Genomic DNA, 15,541 nt, shown 5'->3' on the forward strand with positions numbered 1-15,541 from the left:
CTCTGCTCGCCAACGACGTGTGGTTAAGAAATCATCTGGATTATATTTCTGTACTGGAAACCAGTGGCGTCCACCGTGGAGCCAAGAGGAAGTACGGCTGCCATGTCTCCTTTCCCCCACAATCCCTCACCTCGGCTGGCAGCAGGACCGCAAAAGAATATTTAGCGGCCAAATCAAATTGTTTACAGGATATTCAACCGTCGTTTCTTTAAAGGTACAAAGGCAATAAAAGTAGTCCATGAAAATGAGATATGAGTTCACAGATAATCATTGTGGCGTCTGGTTTATGGCTTTATGCAGGTTACACCCACAGCCAATGGGCAGATCTACACTCGTTGTCTTTTTTATTCTTCGCGGTTCATTTTGTTTGTTCTGGTGTTTTGGAGAATAATGCAGCGAACACCTGATGGAGCGTAGACGCCTCTGTTCATGGAGTACAAACAAAGCTTTATTTCCTCTCGCTATTAGTTGAACTGGGATTCATCCGTCCGCAGCAGAGTGACTGAGTGGGATTGACCTCCCTCCTGTTCTGCATTATACGCTGACTTGTTAATTTGACGCCTTTGTGCTGACAGAGAGAGAGATGATGTTCATCGACAGCGTTTATAACCAGGACGTCACAGCTCGTCCACAAATGTCAAACACTGATGTTTTGACCCAGTTGGTCACTTTTCTTACTGTGCTGTCCAAAGTCACGTTCAGGAACTGCACGTCACTCAAAAGTGATGAGTGGGCTATGAGCAGTTTGATTAAATAAAGTGATTCAATTATAAGTGATATCATCACAGCAGAAACATTCTCCTACAACCAACAGTACGATGTTGATGGATAGTGGCTCACTGCACTTATAGAGAAGCGTTTCCACCACTTCTCAGAAAATACTGTGTCATGCTGATAAATTACAGTTATCAGTTATTTTTTATACATACATAAATATAGATAAATATATATATATATATATAGTAATAAATACATATCATCTTCATGGAATCAAGAGGAAATTAGTCATTTCTATATGAACAGTTGTAAAAATGAAATAACCAATTATATACAGTATATACCTGACTGATTATCTTGTATTATGTTCTATTTATTTACTGTTGACGGATTTGAACTGATATCAATTTAAATGTACTGTGGTGAGGAATACTTAAATTAGAAATAATTGTTTGTATCCGACAAAAAAACTAAAACAAAACATATAAACACGTGGTGGTACTTTTTAGCCTAATTTGCATAATACATGTATTCAGGTACAATATGCATCATATCATCATTCTCACACTGTTTCTCTCAACACTCACCTAAAATGATTCACACGCACCAAAAACACAGATATCATCCAAAAACACAGACATCATCCACGCCACATGCGGAGCAGACTTGTGGAGCAGAGCGGCCTGATGCTCAGCCTGCTCTGCAGATGTTTGGAGGCAGAGAGGGGAGAGCCTCTCTCAGAACATCGGTACGAGCCAAGTTAGAGATGTGAGATATTTTCGCGGCGCTGCAGCGTCCTGACACTTTTGTGAGCTTGGCTATAAAAAAGTCAAACTGAGATACAAATTTCAAAAAACAGATAAAGGGAAGATGTGAGAAAAGATCTGGGATAACATCAGACGGGCTGGCTCTTAAACTCAGCCATAAGCCTGTAAGGCAGCATCATCACAGACTAATTGCATTCATATATACAGCTACGTAGCTTTGTTTTGAAGCACTTTTAGTGTTCTTTTAGTGTTCAAAGGTTTTAAATTGGATATTTCTACAAAAGCTCACAGGCGGCGGTTAAATGTTTTGGGAAACACTCATCTTGGCCGTCTTCCCCACTGTGAGACGAGGAGATCAATATGTTATTATATTAGTTTATAGCCGGAGTCAAGATGTGTTTAGCCTCATACAGGACAGAGACAGGGACAAATATCTAGCCGTGATCCGTCCAACACCTCTAAAGCGCACCAATTAACATGTTGTACACAAACAGCAATGTAAAAGTCTCGAAGTCTCTGTGTTAGAGCGAGGATGCCAAGTTTGGTACAATGGTGCCTATTGCAGCAAAACCTGAGCTCAACATCTGGATCTGGCAACCTGCACAGCTGGAGACGCAGCACCAAAGTGCTGGGGACAAAGGAATTCATTTTTCTATTTTTGCTTCTTTTTACTTTGGGCAAAGCCAGAGTAGCAGTTTTTTCCTTATTTTCCAATATTCATGCTAAGCTAAGCTAATCGTGTCCATCTCTGTACTTCGATGTGAGAGTGAAGTGAATCCTCTCATCTCACTCTCAGAAAGAAAAAGAAAATAAGCAAAATTCACAAACTAAAAAAACTGTTAAACTGGATTACAAATGTTTACAGACATGAGTGTGATGGTAAGATAATTCAATGCCACAATTAGCTAGCTAGCAAATACATATATTATAGTCTGACAAAATAATATAAGCGTTCAAATGCCTCTCTTATCAATAGATGCTCAGTTTTCAGTTATGCAACACATTCTCAATCATAACTCATCAAATAGCGACGCTTGGCCAGTGGCCCTACGCCTCAAACTATGACGCTCTACATACTGTTACATGTATCGTGTCTTTTCAAAATAAACTTCAGTGTTTACAGGAAACATACAATTTACGATATTTACATGCAAACATTGTCTTTTCAAAATAAAATTCTGTGTTCCCAGTAAATTAATTTTCCACTCGTTACGTGCAAAGTGTCTTTTCAAAATAAACTTCCGTGTTCACATGAAATGAATAGGTTTTTGCCCGTTACATGCATAGTGTCTTTTTAAAATACATTTCCGTGTTAACAGAACGTACAATTACCATTCATTCCACACATAGTGTCTTTTCAAAATAAACTTCTGTGTTCACAAGAAATCATACAGTTTTACCCATCCACCCTCCCTTCCTCTCCACCCTAAGTTCACGTACCTCAGTTGCTCTGACTGTCTAATCAGATGGAGATGGGTTTATATTTGAAAGCTCGGTGCGTCTCCGAAGGCGCCTGAGAATGGAACGAGAACAGGTCGAGTTTCGATGATCAGTTACCAGAAAACAGCCACAGAAACCACGTCTGTAGACCTTTTTGCAAGCGGACATTTTGGCATGTCGCTGCAGGAGAAGCACGGGTGTAATTGATCAAATTATAACGAGCGCATTCCATTGAGGTGATTTCCAGGGTATTTTGCATGCTGGCTCACTGGCAGAGCTCACTGGAAACTCACTTAATGGAACTGAGTGACCCTTAACGGAATTTGTTTCACCTGTGGTTCTCCGTGAAAACAGATCTATAGAGCTCTGATGCTGGCTGCCTCTTGTTGAACCACAATTGGTCATCTGTTGTCCATATCAGTTCTTCTAATGAAGATTTTCCAAACACTTCCACTTGGGGGCAGTGCCACGGTTTGATGGCCGTGGGTTTTCTTGCTTCATGCTGCTGGAGCAGTGAAATGTGGAACTTGTGTGATGGCTACATCTGTAGTTAAAACAGCATGCAATCCTCAATACTTCCCCCCCGAAGCCTCCAATGCTGGACGGGCTCCCAGCGAGGAAGAACCCCGTCGAGTCAGCTCCGTAACTCAGCAACAACTGGCCCACAGGCAGCGCTCGGCCCTTTGTCTGGCTCCTATGTGGCATACATATGTGAGATGGGTTTCAGCACTTACAACTATAACAACTGCAACACATGGTTGAATCCCTTTCAAAGCTTTGAATAAACTTCAAAACTCTGGCCAACAGAAGACAACAGGAAAAGAAGCATGCATATGATAGAAAATGAAGAGCCAACGTTAGTGTGCTGTGTGCTTTCTGCACTCTAAGATGATCAGTTTCTTTTTGGTTAAACATTCGCTTTACACCTCTTGCATGTCTAACAATCCAGACTGTCACAATTATATTTTACAAGATCTTTAGCCTCTTAATAACATATAGCAAAACTTTTTAGATCTTTCTCTCTCTTCTTACACACATATGTGGATACATTTCCCGTATTGTTTGATGGGACATAAAGATAGAGATGAGAGGAGGGGAAGAGTCAAGAGGTCGAGGACATGAGTACATCTCCTCTTGGAGAACGCTCAAGGGACGCTCTATCAAAGCCGCTTTCCTTCCGCCCATAAATACCAACTCAATGAATAATACAACGCGGCCATCAAGTCAAACTCACAGATCTGCTCAACACATGAGACTCAAGAGCATCTCTCCAAGGAAAACTCAAGGCCCGTTCAATATGTATCGTACAACTGTACACTGTGACAGAGCCTCATGTTCCACTGAGGCAAGATGGCCTGATGGTTACGTTGCAGCTCTAAATGTCCATCAAATATTCTGTCTTGATAAAGTTGAAAATGGGATGTGACATTCTTTCAACAATACGTTTACAACAATTTTAACATAAACCTATGCCACAAAACTGATTTTTAAGCCCAGTCGCCAAGAAACGTTTGCTGGCATTGTAGGTTTCTGTAAACCTCGAATATGTTGAATGTTTATAAGGGTGATGTGAGGGGAGGTGGATGGGTCAAACAAACACAGGACGTGCACCCAGAAGACCGCCGTTTGTGTCTCGCATGTTGCATTGTTAAATTGTTACGTTATATTGTTACTTTACATTGTTATTTTGTTACGTTGCGTTGTTACGTTGCGTTGTTACGTTACGTTGTTACGTTACGTTGTTACGTTACGTTGTTACGTTACGCTGCGTTGTTACGTTGCGTTGTTACGTTGCGTTTTTCCGATACGTTTTTCCGATACGTTGTTACGTTGTTACATAAAGTTGTAATGTTATAATTTTGACATAAATTGTGATCTTCTTTCTAACCCTAGTCAAGTAGTTTTTGGCATTTTGCGTTTTTGACAACATCAACACTTATTCTGAGATGTGTTTCTGCCCACCTGATGAATAGAAGTCAAATATTCCCTCTCCTTTTAACTTTGTTTGGAACTCAATCAACTCCAGAGGGAAATATCTGCCTCTTAGCATCTAAATGCTCCACGATGTTCCCCTGCTAGCTAGCTGCTGACTGTGTCAGATGTTGAGTGCTGGGCAGAAAAACAGCTGAAAGCAGCTGCCTGCTGAAAGAGACATGGTCGGAGAGAGCGAGCCAGGACAGTAAAGTTGAGGGCTGTAAAAGTAAAGGCATGAGCTGAAGGATACTAGAACCCTACGTTGACCCCTTCAACGTCATACGGTCATTTCATACACTGTAAGTATAAAAATATTGGTTCCCGCAGCTTTAAAAAAGCTTTCTGATCCTCAAATACTACAGGCATCAAAGAGTTTGTGATGTAACTGATTCAAAAGCGATCACTTCATAAATCACAAGGATTTCAGTGATAATATTTGAATAAATCCATCATCACCTGTTTCATGTGAACAGAAACATGATTCAGACTTAAACGCTGTAATAATTTAACTGTAATCCTCAAGAGAAGAGATGACAGGTGAAATAATTCATACTTTTTTTACTTTTAGATATCCCAAGTTGATTTTCGTGTAACAAGACTTCAGAAAATGTTTAAATATGCTTATTAAATATGAGCTAATATTCATACATTTCCAGAACAGAAATTTGAACATTTGACAAAGTCAGGTTCTAAATTCTTGTTACATTTTGTTGACATATTAGAGTCAAAGGTTTTTACAGAGGCAAGATATAGATATAGATATTTAGATATATTTTAGTGTCATCAGAAAATGCTGTCCAAAACCATTAAAAAAACAGTTTTCTCTCCATGTTTTTATTAATAAATGTAGTATAAATGAGTGTGTGAATGATGTGTGAACAAACCCCTCTGTGTGAACCTTCAGCACACAGAGAGGAATGAATGAGTGAAGTTTGGTGAATGTAAGAGCTGCTGAAGTGGAGATTTATCATCAGAGTCTGAGAACAAACTCATTGAGAGGAAACGTCTTCAAAGAGACGTTTAGTTCCATTACAGACATTTAGAGACTCTACAGGTGAATATTCACCACTTCATCACTCACATGAAGAAGACTCTACAGGTGAATATTCACCACTTCATCACTCACATGAAGAAGACTCTACAGGTGAATATTCACCACTTCATCACTCACATGAAGAAGACTCTACAGGTGAATATTCACCACTTCATCACTCACATTTAGAGACTCTACAGGTGAATATTCACCACTTCATCACTCACATGAAGAAGACTCTACAGGTGAATAGTCACAACATGACCTCATAGATATCACCATGAAACTTCACCACTTCATCACTCACATTAAGAGTATTTACTGTATTATAAGTTTTCTGAACATTTTCGATTCAAATATGTAAATGAGGCATTATCTGATGATAACATTTGATGAATTTTGGATAAATCTACAGACACAAAGAGACAAAGTAGTAAGTCATCTCAGTGCATTCAGCACCAGGACTGGAGCAGGTCAGCGGTTCAGTGCTGAGCTCAGAGGAACGTTGGAGCCAGATCGGTGCAGGACATTCTGCTTTGGTTTCTGTGTTTGTGGCGAAGTAAAAAGGGTTAACCAAAATACTGGGTCAAGTTCGGATGATTGGCTTGTTGGCAAGTGCATTGATTAGACCTTTTCCTGCGGTGAAGTAGTGATGATTTGTGAATTTTGCTTTAAAAGGCAGCATAAGGAGTTATTGTGGTTACAGAGAGGCAAACGGCCAATCTTTCAGCAAACTGTTGACTTGGTGGGAAAAGAAACCTAAGAATTATGAAATGCTGTAGTGTGGCAGAAAGATGATTTTCTTCTCTATGATTATGGTCTCGAGTATTTTGACTGGAGGATATTTAAGTGTGAGGTGATAGAAAAAAATAGAAATTGCACGTTGTTGCTGGACTTTTGTAGGAAAACGTACCAAAAATGGAATCCTATGAACATGAGGAAGCGTTGCGCAGGTGAATCCTGGAAGGTAGCTGAGCATGTGGGACTGTATTGGGCAACGACAGTCTTCCCCTCCACTACATCCACCTCGCTCCTGTGCATCTCTAATACTTGCTGGTAGAGGATGGAGCATTGTGTGCGGGGAGAAAGGGATTCCCAAAGAGATCTTTAGGAAGCCACAGGACGTAAACAGCCTGTCTGAGGACTGACAGAGGAGTACGGCCTCCAACACATCAATGCTTCTTTTATCAGCCGTGGCACGTAAGACGGGCATGTGGGGACTTTTTTTTCACTTCTTTTTTATCAATTGTTTTCGGGATGAAGGGAGGAGAGGCGGAGGGCGGCGTTCCTTCTTTTCCATCAGAGATGCGGAGCGGAGGACTTCTGCCAGCGGAGCCGAGCTTTGAAAGTGAAACGTAAGAATGGCAGATCACAGAGGCCAAAAGAAAAATGATATTCTCCTCGTTACGACTCCCCCGGCCGGGGCCTTTGTTGTGGGGGCTTCTGCTTTTAACTGGAAACAGGTCCAGGCGCCTCCTGCGTTTCGGCAGTGTCCCGCACACACACACAAACACACACACACACACACACACACACACACAGTGTACATGTGCTTGGGTGTACAGTACTTTTTTTTTAGCTCTCCATCATCCCTCCATCCCCTAAAGCCTGGCGACAGCTTGTTAAACCCCCGATGCCACGTGCAAAGCCTCGCTCTCCGCAGGATCTTTGTCCTCACCTTGTCAGTGAGGACGCCGGGTGGCCAGGTGGGGGCGTCCCACTGCAGACGGGCAGGTGGGAAAGCTAAGGCCACGTGGCAGGTAGGATCAGGGAAGGAGAGGAATCTACCAACACATCCATCCTGAGCACATAAACCTGTCAACGGCATCCTGTTCTCGCCTCGCTATCTGCACCTGAAACGTATTTCACAACCTCAATGAAATGTTTCTTTTTGAGATTTTGCTATCAGATATTTGTCCTTTACTTTTAAACTAAATGTGACATCGCCCACTATTATGCATATAACTATTTTGTCCTTTTTATGGACTGATAATAAAGATTAAGATCAAAAGAGTGAACTTAGAACTTTATTCTCTCATTGATGAGACCTGCAGAAAGATGTTTTGCATCAGAAATAGATTTTTCCTTTTCTTCAATGAAGTCGAACTGCAGCGGTCTGTATTTGGATTAAATGATCCTCGTTTAAATGGGGCTTTTAAATGAAACACCCCAGGGCCAAGTACAGCACAACATCTCACTTCATCCAAGGGTATACCAACACACACACACACACACACACACACACGCGCACACTCATGCTTTCCATTTGCTATCTGATATGGCTTATTTTTCTGGATTAAATGCTTTGTTGAATCAAACAGAAAATGTGTAAAACTGATGTGGCGCCACTGTTCATTTGGTGAAAAGCTTTCTGTGCCCGGCGCCGCTGGTTCCATATTTGTTGTTTGGAGAGGGCAGAACAGCGGGCGTCAGTGCCAAAGCCTTCGGCGAGGTGGGCGTACAGCTTTAGCATGTGAAAGGGAGGTGATTGACAACTTTTAGTGATGGCCAGTGGGGAGATTCAGGGACCTCATTTTGATTCATTCACACACACACACACACACACACACACACACAAACACACACAGGCATGCATGCTTACGCATAGAAGAAATGCGTGCGCATGCATACCCTTCCCGAGCCAACTGGTGCTGGGAAAAGAGCACAATTTGTCCAGATTTCATCAGAGCATCAAGAGTTTAGCATATTGTCTGTAATGCATAACAAATCCTTCGCCCGCTCTGCCAAACCCTGCAACCAAAGGCCCAGATTCCACAAAAACAACTGCAGTCTTCTTGCTGTAAAACCCAGTTATTTGGGGATGAAGGGTCTTTGGTTTGTACATACAAGAGCCCCAGTAGTACATATTTATCCTTTCACTTCTTCAATGACAGCTTGAAGGTCTGCTATTGTTGTCTCTCGCTGGGTTCTTATTGGCAGTGACACAGTCAGTCAGTGAAGTGATTCCCGCGCCTCTCGCCTCCATCTTGTTCCACATCTGCTGCATATCATTAAATGGAAAAATCCAGTAAAAATATATGTATTCCCCCCTCAGGCTCTGAGAGCTAAACATACTTCTCCAGTTGTGTTCGGATTGATTGCGCTCTGAGAAACGTTCTGTCTTCATGTGCAGCTGTCACACATCAGGTGTCTGATTCCCGTCAGCGGAGTCCATCCTGTGACGGATTAGTGCTGCTCAGCAGACGGACCAATGAGGAGACGGAGGCCGTTTACTTCAAGACACTAACAGACTTGAGTATTTCATTTTTAAATCTTAACTATTATTGCTCATTTCAAAAGGATAGTTTGGAGGCTAAAATACATCCACAGCAGAACATCACTTTACTCCATCTGCTGTAGTAAGACACAGACGGTGGAGAAGAGCCTCATACAAACAATCCAACCTGCCAGCTGCCTTCATGACATATTACGATCTCACTGCAGACAGTAATACATAATGTTGTGGTTGAAATACTTCATTCCTCCAAAGCCTGGAATGAGTCTCCTTAATGAGGCGTGTTACTCCTCCGTCACGTTGCTGATGGAGAGGACACGTCTTTCCTCTGAATTAACTCAGCATTGCGTATTTCGTTCACGGATTCTTCTAAATAGTTTCACATCTGCAGCGTTTATTTGGTTTTAGATGTGTTTGGCATTCCGCTGGAACTAATACTCCCAAGGTGATGGCAGTTGGGAAGCAACGTGTAACACTAATAACATAAACACAATCAGTGTTTGAATACAAATAATCTAAAACTAAAACCACAAACTTGGCTTTACTTGGGTTTGTTTTAGTGTTTCAAAGAGTTTTAGTGTCCCGCTAGCAAAAATGCATTTCTGCTTTGTCTTCCAAAGCAGGTTTTTTATCGAGACGACATTATTCCGTCCTGGATTTAAAGCAAACCCAGTGCTGCAATACTTCTGAGACAAACCAGACCAGATCTGAGAGTTTCCTGACCTTTGCTTTAGATTAGGAAATAAAAATGAAATGAAGGTTTTGGTCCATTAAATCCCAGACGACTTTGTTCTCCGAGGTAAAAGGTATAAATAAAAGACTTTATGTATCAGCTGAATCTCGGCCAGCTCGGCCAGAACAACCCACTAATCCAGCAGGTCTGCAGGTAATAAGTGTGTGCTTGTTGCTTTGGGGGTTGCCGGTCTCTGTTCAACACCATCCAAGAGAAGATGTGGAGGTCAGAGACTCCACTCAGTGGTAGAGAAGAACAACCATGTACATATATAAAGAATATATATATATATATATGTGTAGTGGCCTCTTCCTCCCCTTGAGAGCGAAACAAGAAAGAAAGCGGCAGGAATGAGTTTGGAGTTTGGTTTGATTCTAATAGGTCGGGTTATTACGCTGTGATTTGCATAATCTATACGAAGGGAACGGAGCGAGCTGATTAGAGAAAAATGTCACAGTGGATTCGCATTTCAGCAGCAACTGATTGGACGTGAAGCTTTCCAAATGAACCCCGAGGACACACGAAACGTCTTCGGATGACGAGGGGGAAAAAGAAGAGAAGAAAGCTGGAGAGTATTGTTATCCCATTCTTATTTCATGGAGGCATTAAATCAAAGCTTGCAATGATCACAAAGAATCATTCCAGAGTATTTATTACATTTTGTGAAGTAGAAGAGCAGCGCACCATGAGTTTTATGTGTCTTTTATTATCGTGAAGTCTTTGTGTCCCCAATTGCAGTTCAAGTATTCACCCCAGTAAAAGAGTTCAGGCATGACGACAGAAAGTTATGAGACTGCTCGAGCTTTTGGCCCCCCGAAAAACTTCAAACGGTTTATTTTTATTATGGAACATTATTTCCCCGAGGAGAAAAATAAGTGATTATTCTGCAGTTTTTTTTTGCTGAAAGACAAAATGACAACAGCAGACACGTTAGCGTGTCTCTGAGACTTTTCCTCATCTGTGCCCACGCAACGCAAACACAGCGATTTCACGTCTAATCCGTCACTCAAAGAGCAGGAAATCTGCTCTGCACAGGCAAGGAAATATGTAATATTAACAGTTTAGTTGTTTAGAGGGAACGTGATGCTATGCATCTCAGATATATGCCAGCCTGCTCACAGGAATAACGTATGAATGACGCGACTATTTGTAACCTAACTAAGTATTTCACGATCTTTTTCTAAACCTAATTAAGTATTTCACGATCTTTTTCTAAACCTAATTCAGTATTTCACCATCTTTTCCTAAACCTAACTAAGTATTTCACGATCTTTTTCGAAACCTAACTAAGTATTTCACATTCTTTTTCTAAACCTAAGTATTTCACGATCTTTTTCTAAACCTAACTAAGTATTTCACGATCTTTTCCTACACCTAACTAAGTATTTCACGATCTTTTCCTAAACCTAACTAAGTATTTCACGACCTTTTCCTACACCTAACTAAGTATTTCACGATCTTTTTCTAAACCTAACTAAGTATTTCACGATCTTTTCCTAAACCTAACTAAGTATTTCACGATCTTTTCCTACACCTAACTAAGTATTTCACGATCTTGTTCTAAACCTAACTAAGTATTTTACGATCGTTTCTTGAACCTAACTAAGTAAATCACGATATTTTCCTAAACCTAACTAAGTATTTCACGATATTTTCCTAAACCTAACTAAGTATTTCACGACCTTTTCCTACACCTAACTAAGTATTTCACGATCTTTTCCTAAACCTAACTAAGTATTTCACGATCTTTTCCTAAACCTAACTAAGTATTTCACGACCTTTTCCTACACCTAACTAAGTATTTCACGATCTTTTCCTAAACCTAACTAAGTATTTCACGATCTTTTCCTACACCTAACTAAGTATTTCACAATCTTTTCCTAAACCTAACTAAGTATTTCACGATCTTTTCCTAAACCTAACTAAGTATTTCACGATCTTTTCCTACACCTAACTAAGTATTTCACAATCTTTTCCTACACCTAACTAAGTATTTCACAATCTTTTCCTAAACCTAACTAAGTATTTCACGATCTTTTCCTAAACCTAACTAAGTATTTCACGATCTTTTCCTACACCTAACTAAGTATTTCACGATCTTTTTCTAAACCTAACTAAGTATTTCACAATCGTTTCTTGAACCTAACTAAGTATTTCACGATCTTTTCCTGAACCTAACTGAGTTGTTTCCTGTGAAGTTTATTTTGAATGTAACGAACAGAAATTGACACGTGTTGCTGGCTTTTGTTGGAAAACAATTGTAAAGATATTATTCAAACCGTTGTATGAGGATACATTATCCTGGTACGTTTTTTACGTACATACAAAGTCGCTTCACAACATTAACTCTCTTATTGACAAATCACTTCTTTTGCAAATTGTTGTAGTTGTTAGAGAAAAATCCAGATATGAAATCACGTCAAAGCCATTTCACTTTTGATATGTTTGCTGGATTTGTTGCCTTTCAAAACTCAAGTTTGCAATTTATTTTAAAGAATTTAACAAGGACTGATGGAGACACTTGAGCAGAGAAAATGTTTTTCCAGGAGGTGAAGAAGAAGAAAAAGAAGTTTCCCTCAAACAAGACCGTGAAGAAGTGGAAGACAACCAGCTGTGTCTATGAAGTATCACTCACTCGCTTTCCCACCGGCCATGTCTGTATGTTTTGATGCAGCATTCAGATAACTAATAGATGACACTCTAGATATCACTGCGTGTTAATAGGAGATGACAGCAAACTGTAACAACACAAAGAACCGCCAACTGTCTTTGACTTTCCGCCGCCTGTCGCCGCAGATTTACAAACTAGATGTGGAGTCTGTGAAACTCTGCTCGTCTTTAAACTAAAGCCTCTGATGACATGCAGGGAAACGGGGGAGAAGCTCCAGGATCCTTTACCCATCACAATGAGCCAAATAAAACGAACCATTCATAGTGAGGTACCACAAAGTATCACTCCACACACACAATTGTGATGTGAAGAAACAAGTCAAACAGTAGCCAACTTTTAAAAAAATCTAATTTAAATCTCCTACAAGAAACGTTTATTGAGTCTCGATTCTTGCGCTCCCTGTGGACTAAAGCTGTCGTGTCTCTGAGCTCCAGAGTCTCTTTAGAAAACCTCTGATTCTACTGCAGCAGGTCTGACAGTCTGCCCCTCTCAGTCCTGGTTCTCCCGTGCCTCCCTTCCCTCCAGCGGGTCCAGCAATACGTCCTGGGTCTCCAGCAGCGTGGTGGACCGGTCTCTGCTGGAGGATCTGGGTCTGTCCACGGTGGACCGGTCTCTGCTGGAGGATCTGGGTCTGTCCACGGTGGACCGGTCTCTGCTGGAGGATCTGGGTCTGTCCACGGTGGACCGGTCTCTGCTGGAGGATCTGGGTCTGTCCACGGTGGACCGGTCTCTGCTGGAGGATCTGGGTCTGTCCACGGTGGACCGGTCTCTGCTGGAGTCTGAGCTGAAGGAGGTTCTGGTGAACCTGCATGAGTTCATCTGGTTTCACCAGAATCCGACCCGGTGGCTCCGATGACGAGCATCAAGAATAACTGTATAGAAACAGACCATCTTCTCTCTGATGGTCTCTTTACTGATGGAGGTCTGATAGAGGATCAGGACTACACTGAGACTGGTTCAGATAGAGGATCAGGAGTACACTGAGACTGGTTCAGATAGACGATCAGGACTACACTGAGACTGGTTCAGATAGAGGATCAGGACTACACTGAGACTGGTTCAGATAGAGGATCAGGACTACACTGAGACTGGTTCAGATAGAGGATCAGGAGTACACTGAGACTGGTTCGGGACCAGTTAGAAAAGCTGTTGTCAAGAGAAAATGAAATAAAAGTGGAGTGAGCGTTAAACGACTCACTTTTCAACGAGCCGTTCTACTTCCTGTTTCATGTCATGTCCAACTCACACTTTCCTGCAGAAACACTGACTCGAATTCTGACTTGTGCATTTGAACACATCGGGTTCCTTTTACAATAACTTCACAGGACAGGGCTCCAAATCATCTCTGGACGCATGAATAAAGAGAACACTCTTGACGTTCACCATAAAAAAAGCAGAACTTTGATGGACAAGAAAAAAAGGAGGAGGAGGAGGAGGAGGAGGAGGAGGAGGAGGAGGCGTTTATGTGCAGCATGGAGACCAAAGTGAAAGTCTTAATGCCCTCGCGGAAGAGTTCACAGTCGTCACATTGGCTTCCAGCGTGCTTCAGGGAGGAATGAATCGCTCACACAAATAAGGCTTTCAGCCGCCGCTGCATGGATGGAATCATAAGAGTCTTAACATGGCTGTGAGTTACGCTCAGATCTCTCCCACAACATCAAATGCTCTGGACATCCATTACTCTGCCGCTACATGACATTTCCAGCCACTGATGTGTTCGCTCCTTTGCCTTTTGCTTTGGCACCCTGAACAACGCTGCAGCTTTACTTCACATACAGACGATTGAAACGGCTTCTGTTAACTTATGATTCCAGCTTTGAAAGTCGACTTTGATCAGGAATTCTCATCTAAAAGAGTCCAAAACTACCGGTCATTTTAAATTCTTTCTCATCATCACAAAATATATATATAATATATAAAATACTTGTACATGATGCAGTAAGAGGAATCGATTCAAGTTTAAACCGTATTCGAGAAAGTCTAATATCCATCTATCTTGTGTTCAGCTGAAAAGACAGATCTGTCATACGAGTCATTTTTATTTCCCACAAAACATTTCTAAAAGCTTTTTAACATAAAACGTATGATATTCATTCTGTCTTCAGGCTAACTCATAAAATCCAGCCAGTGGTTTGATAATATTTCATTGATTCCGGTACAAACAATCTGCTTCATCTTATCATTAAGATGTTGACAATAATTTAAAGAAAATTCACAAAACTAAGAAAACTGCATTCATAACTTGTGCACAAATGTTAAGTTTCTTGTGAAGGTGTGAAATTTTTTAATGTCATCTAAAGGTGTCTTTATCAAGCGACGCCCTAAATATAATGGATTTAATATGTGACTTTATTGATGTCAGTCTCACCAACGAATATCACTCCAACACATAACTCACAACACACAATATCATGAACACATCTCTGAGACCAGTTCTTCTCAAAGTGGGGTCCGTGGCCCTCTGTCAGGGGTCCTTCAGATAACTAGCTTGATATCATAAGATTGTGCATCTACAGATGGGAACCGTCAAGCATGAAACAAGCACATTGTGTCCATCACGGCCACCAACGTTAGATTTGGACAATTAGAAACTCTGATATGACTTTGACTCACCAAAATAACTGATGATCAGTTTTAAGGCCTTTAAGGTGACGTGACGATTAAAAAACAATCGGAAAATGCTGAATAAGTTGAATTACTTGACATTGCAAACATTGCAATTTGAATAAAACCACGTTCTGTCCAAACGTTTATAAGTGATGTTAATATTTAATGAATACAAATGTCACGTTCTCTGCTGTGTGTGAAAAGTTAAACCACGACGATGGACAGCCGCCAGAGTCCGCTGAGTGACCGTGGACTCTGCACTGTTTAGTCTGACAGTGAACCGGGAGAGATAACAACTTGACAATTCAACACACATGCTGGGCCTTTTCTCTTCTCGGCCTTCAGGGGGGCAGAGCCTCCGCCC

The sequence above is a fragment of the Melanostigma gelatinosum genome, assembly GCF_949748355.1.
Source record: "Melanostigma gelatinosum genome assembly, chromosome: 10".
NCBI lineage: Eukaryota > Metazoa > Chordata > Actinopteri > Perciformes > Zoarcidae > Melanostigma > Melanostigma gelatinosum.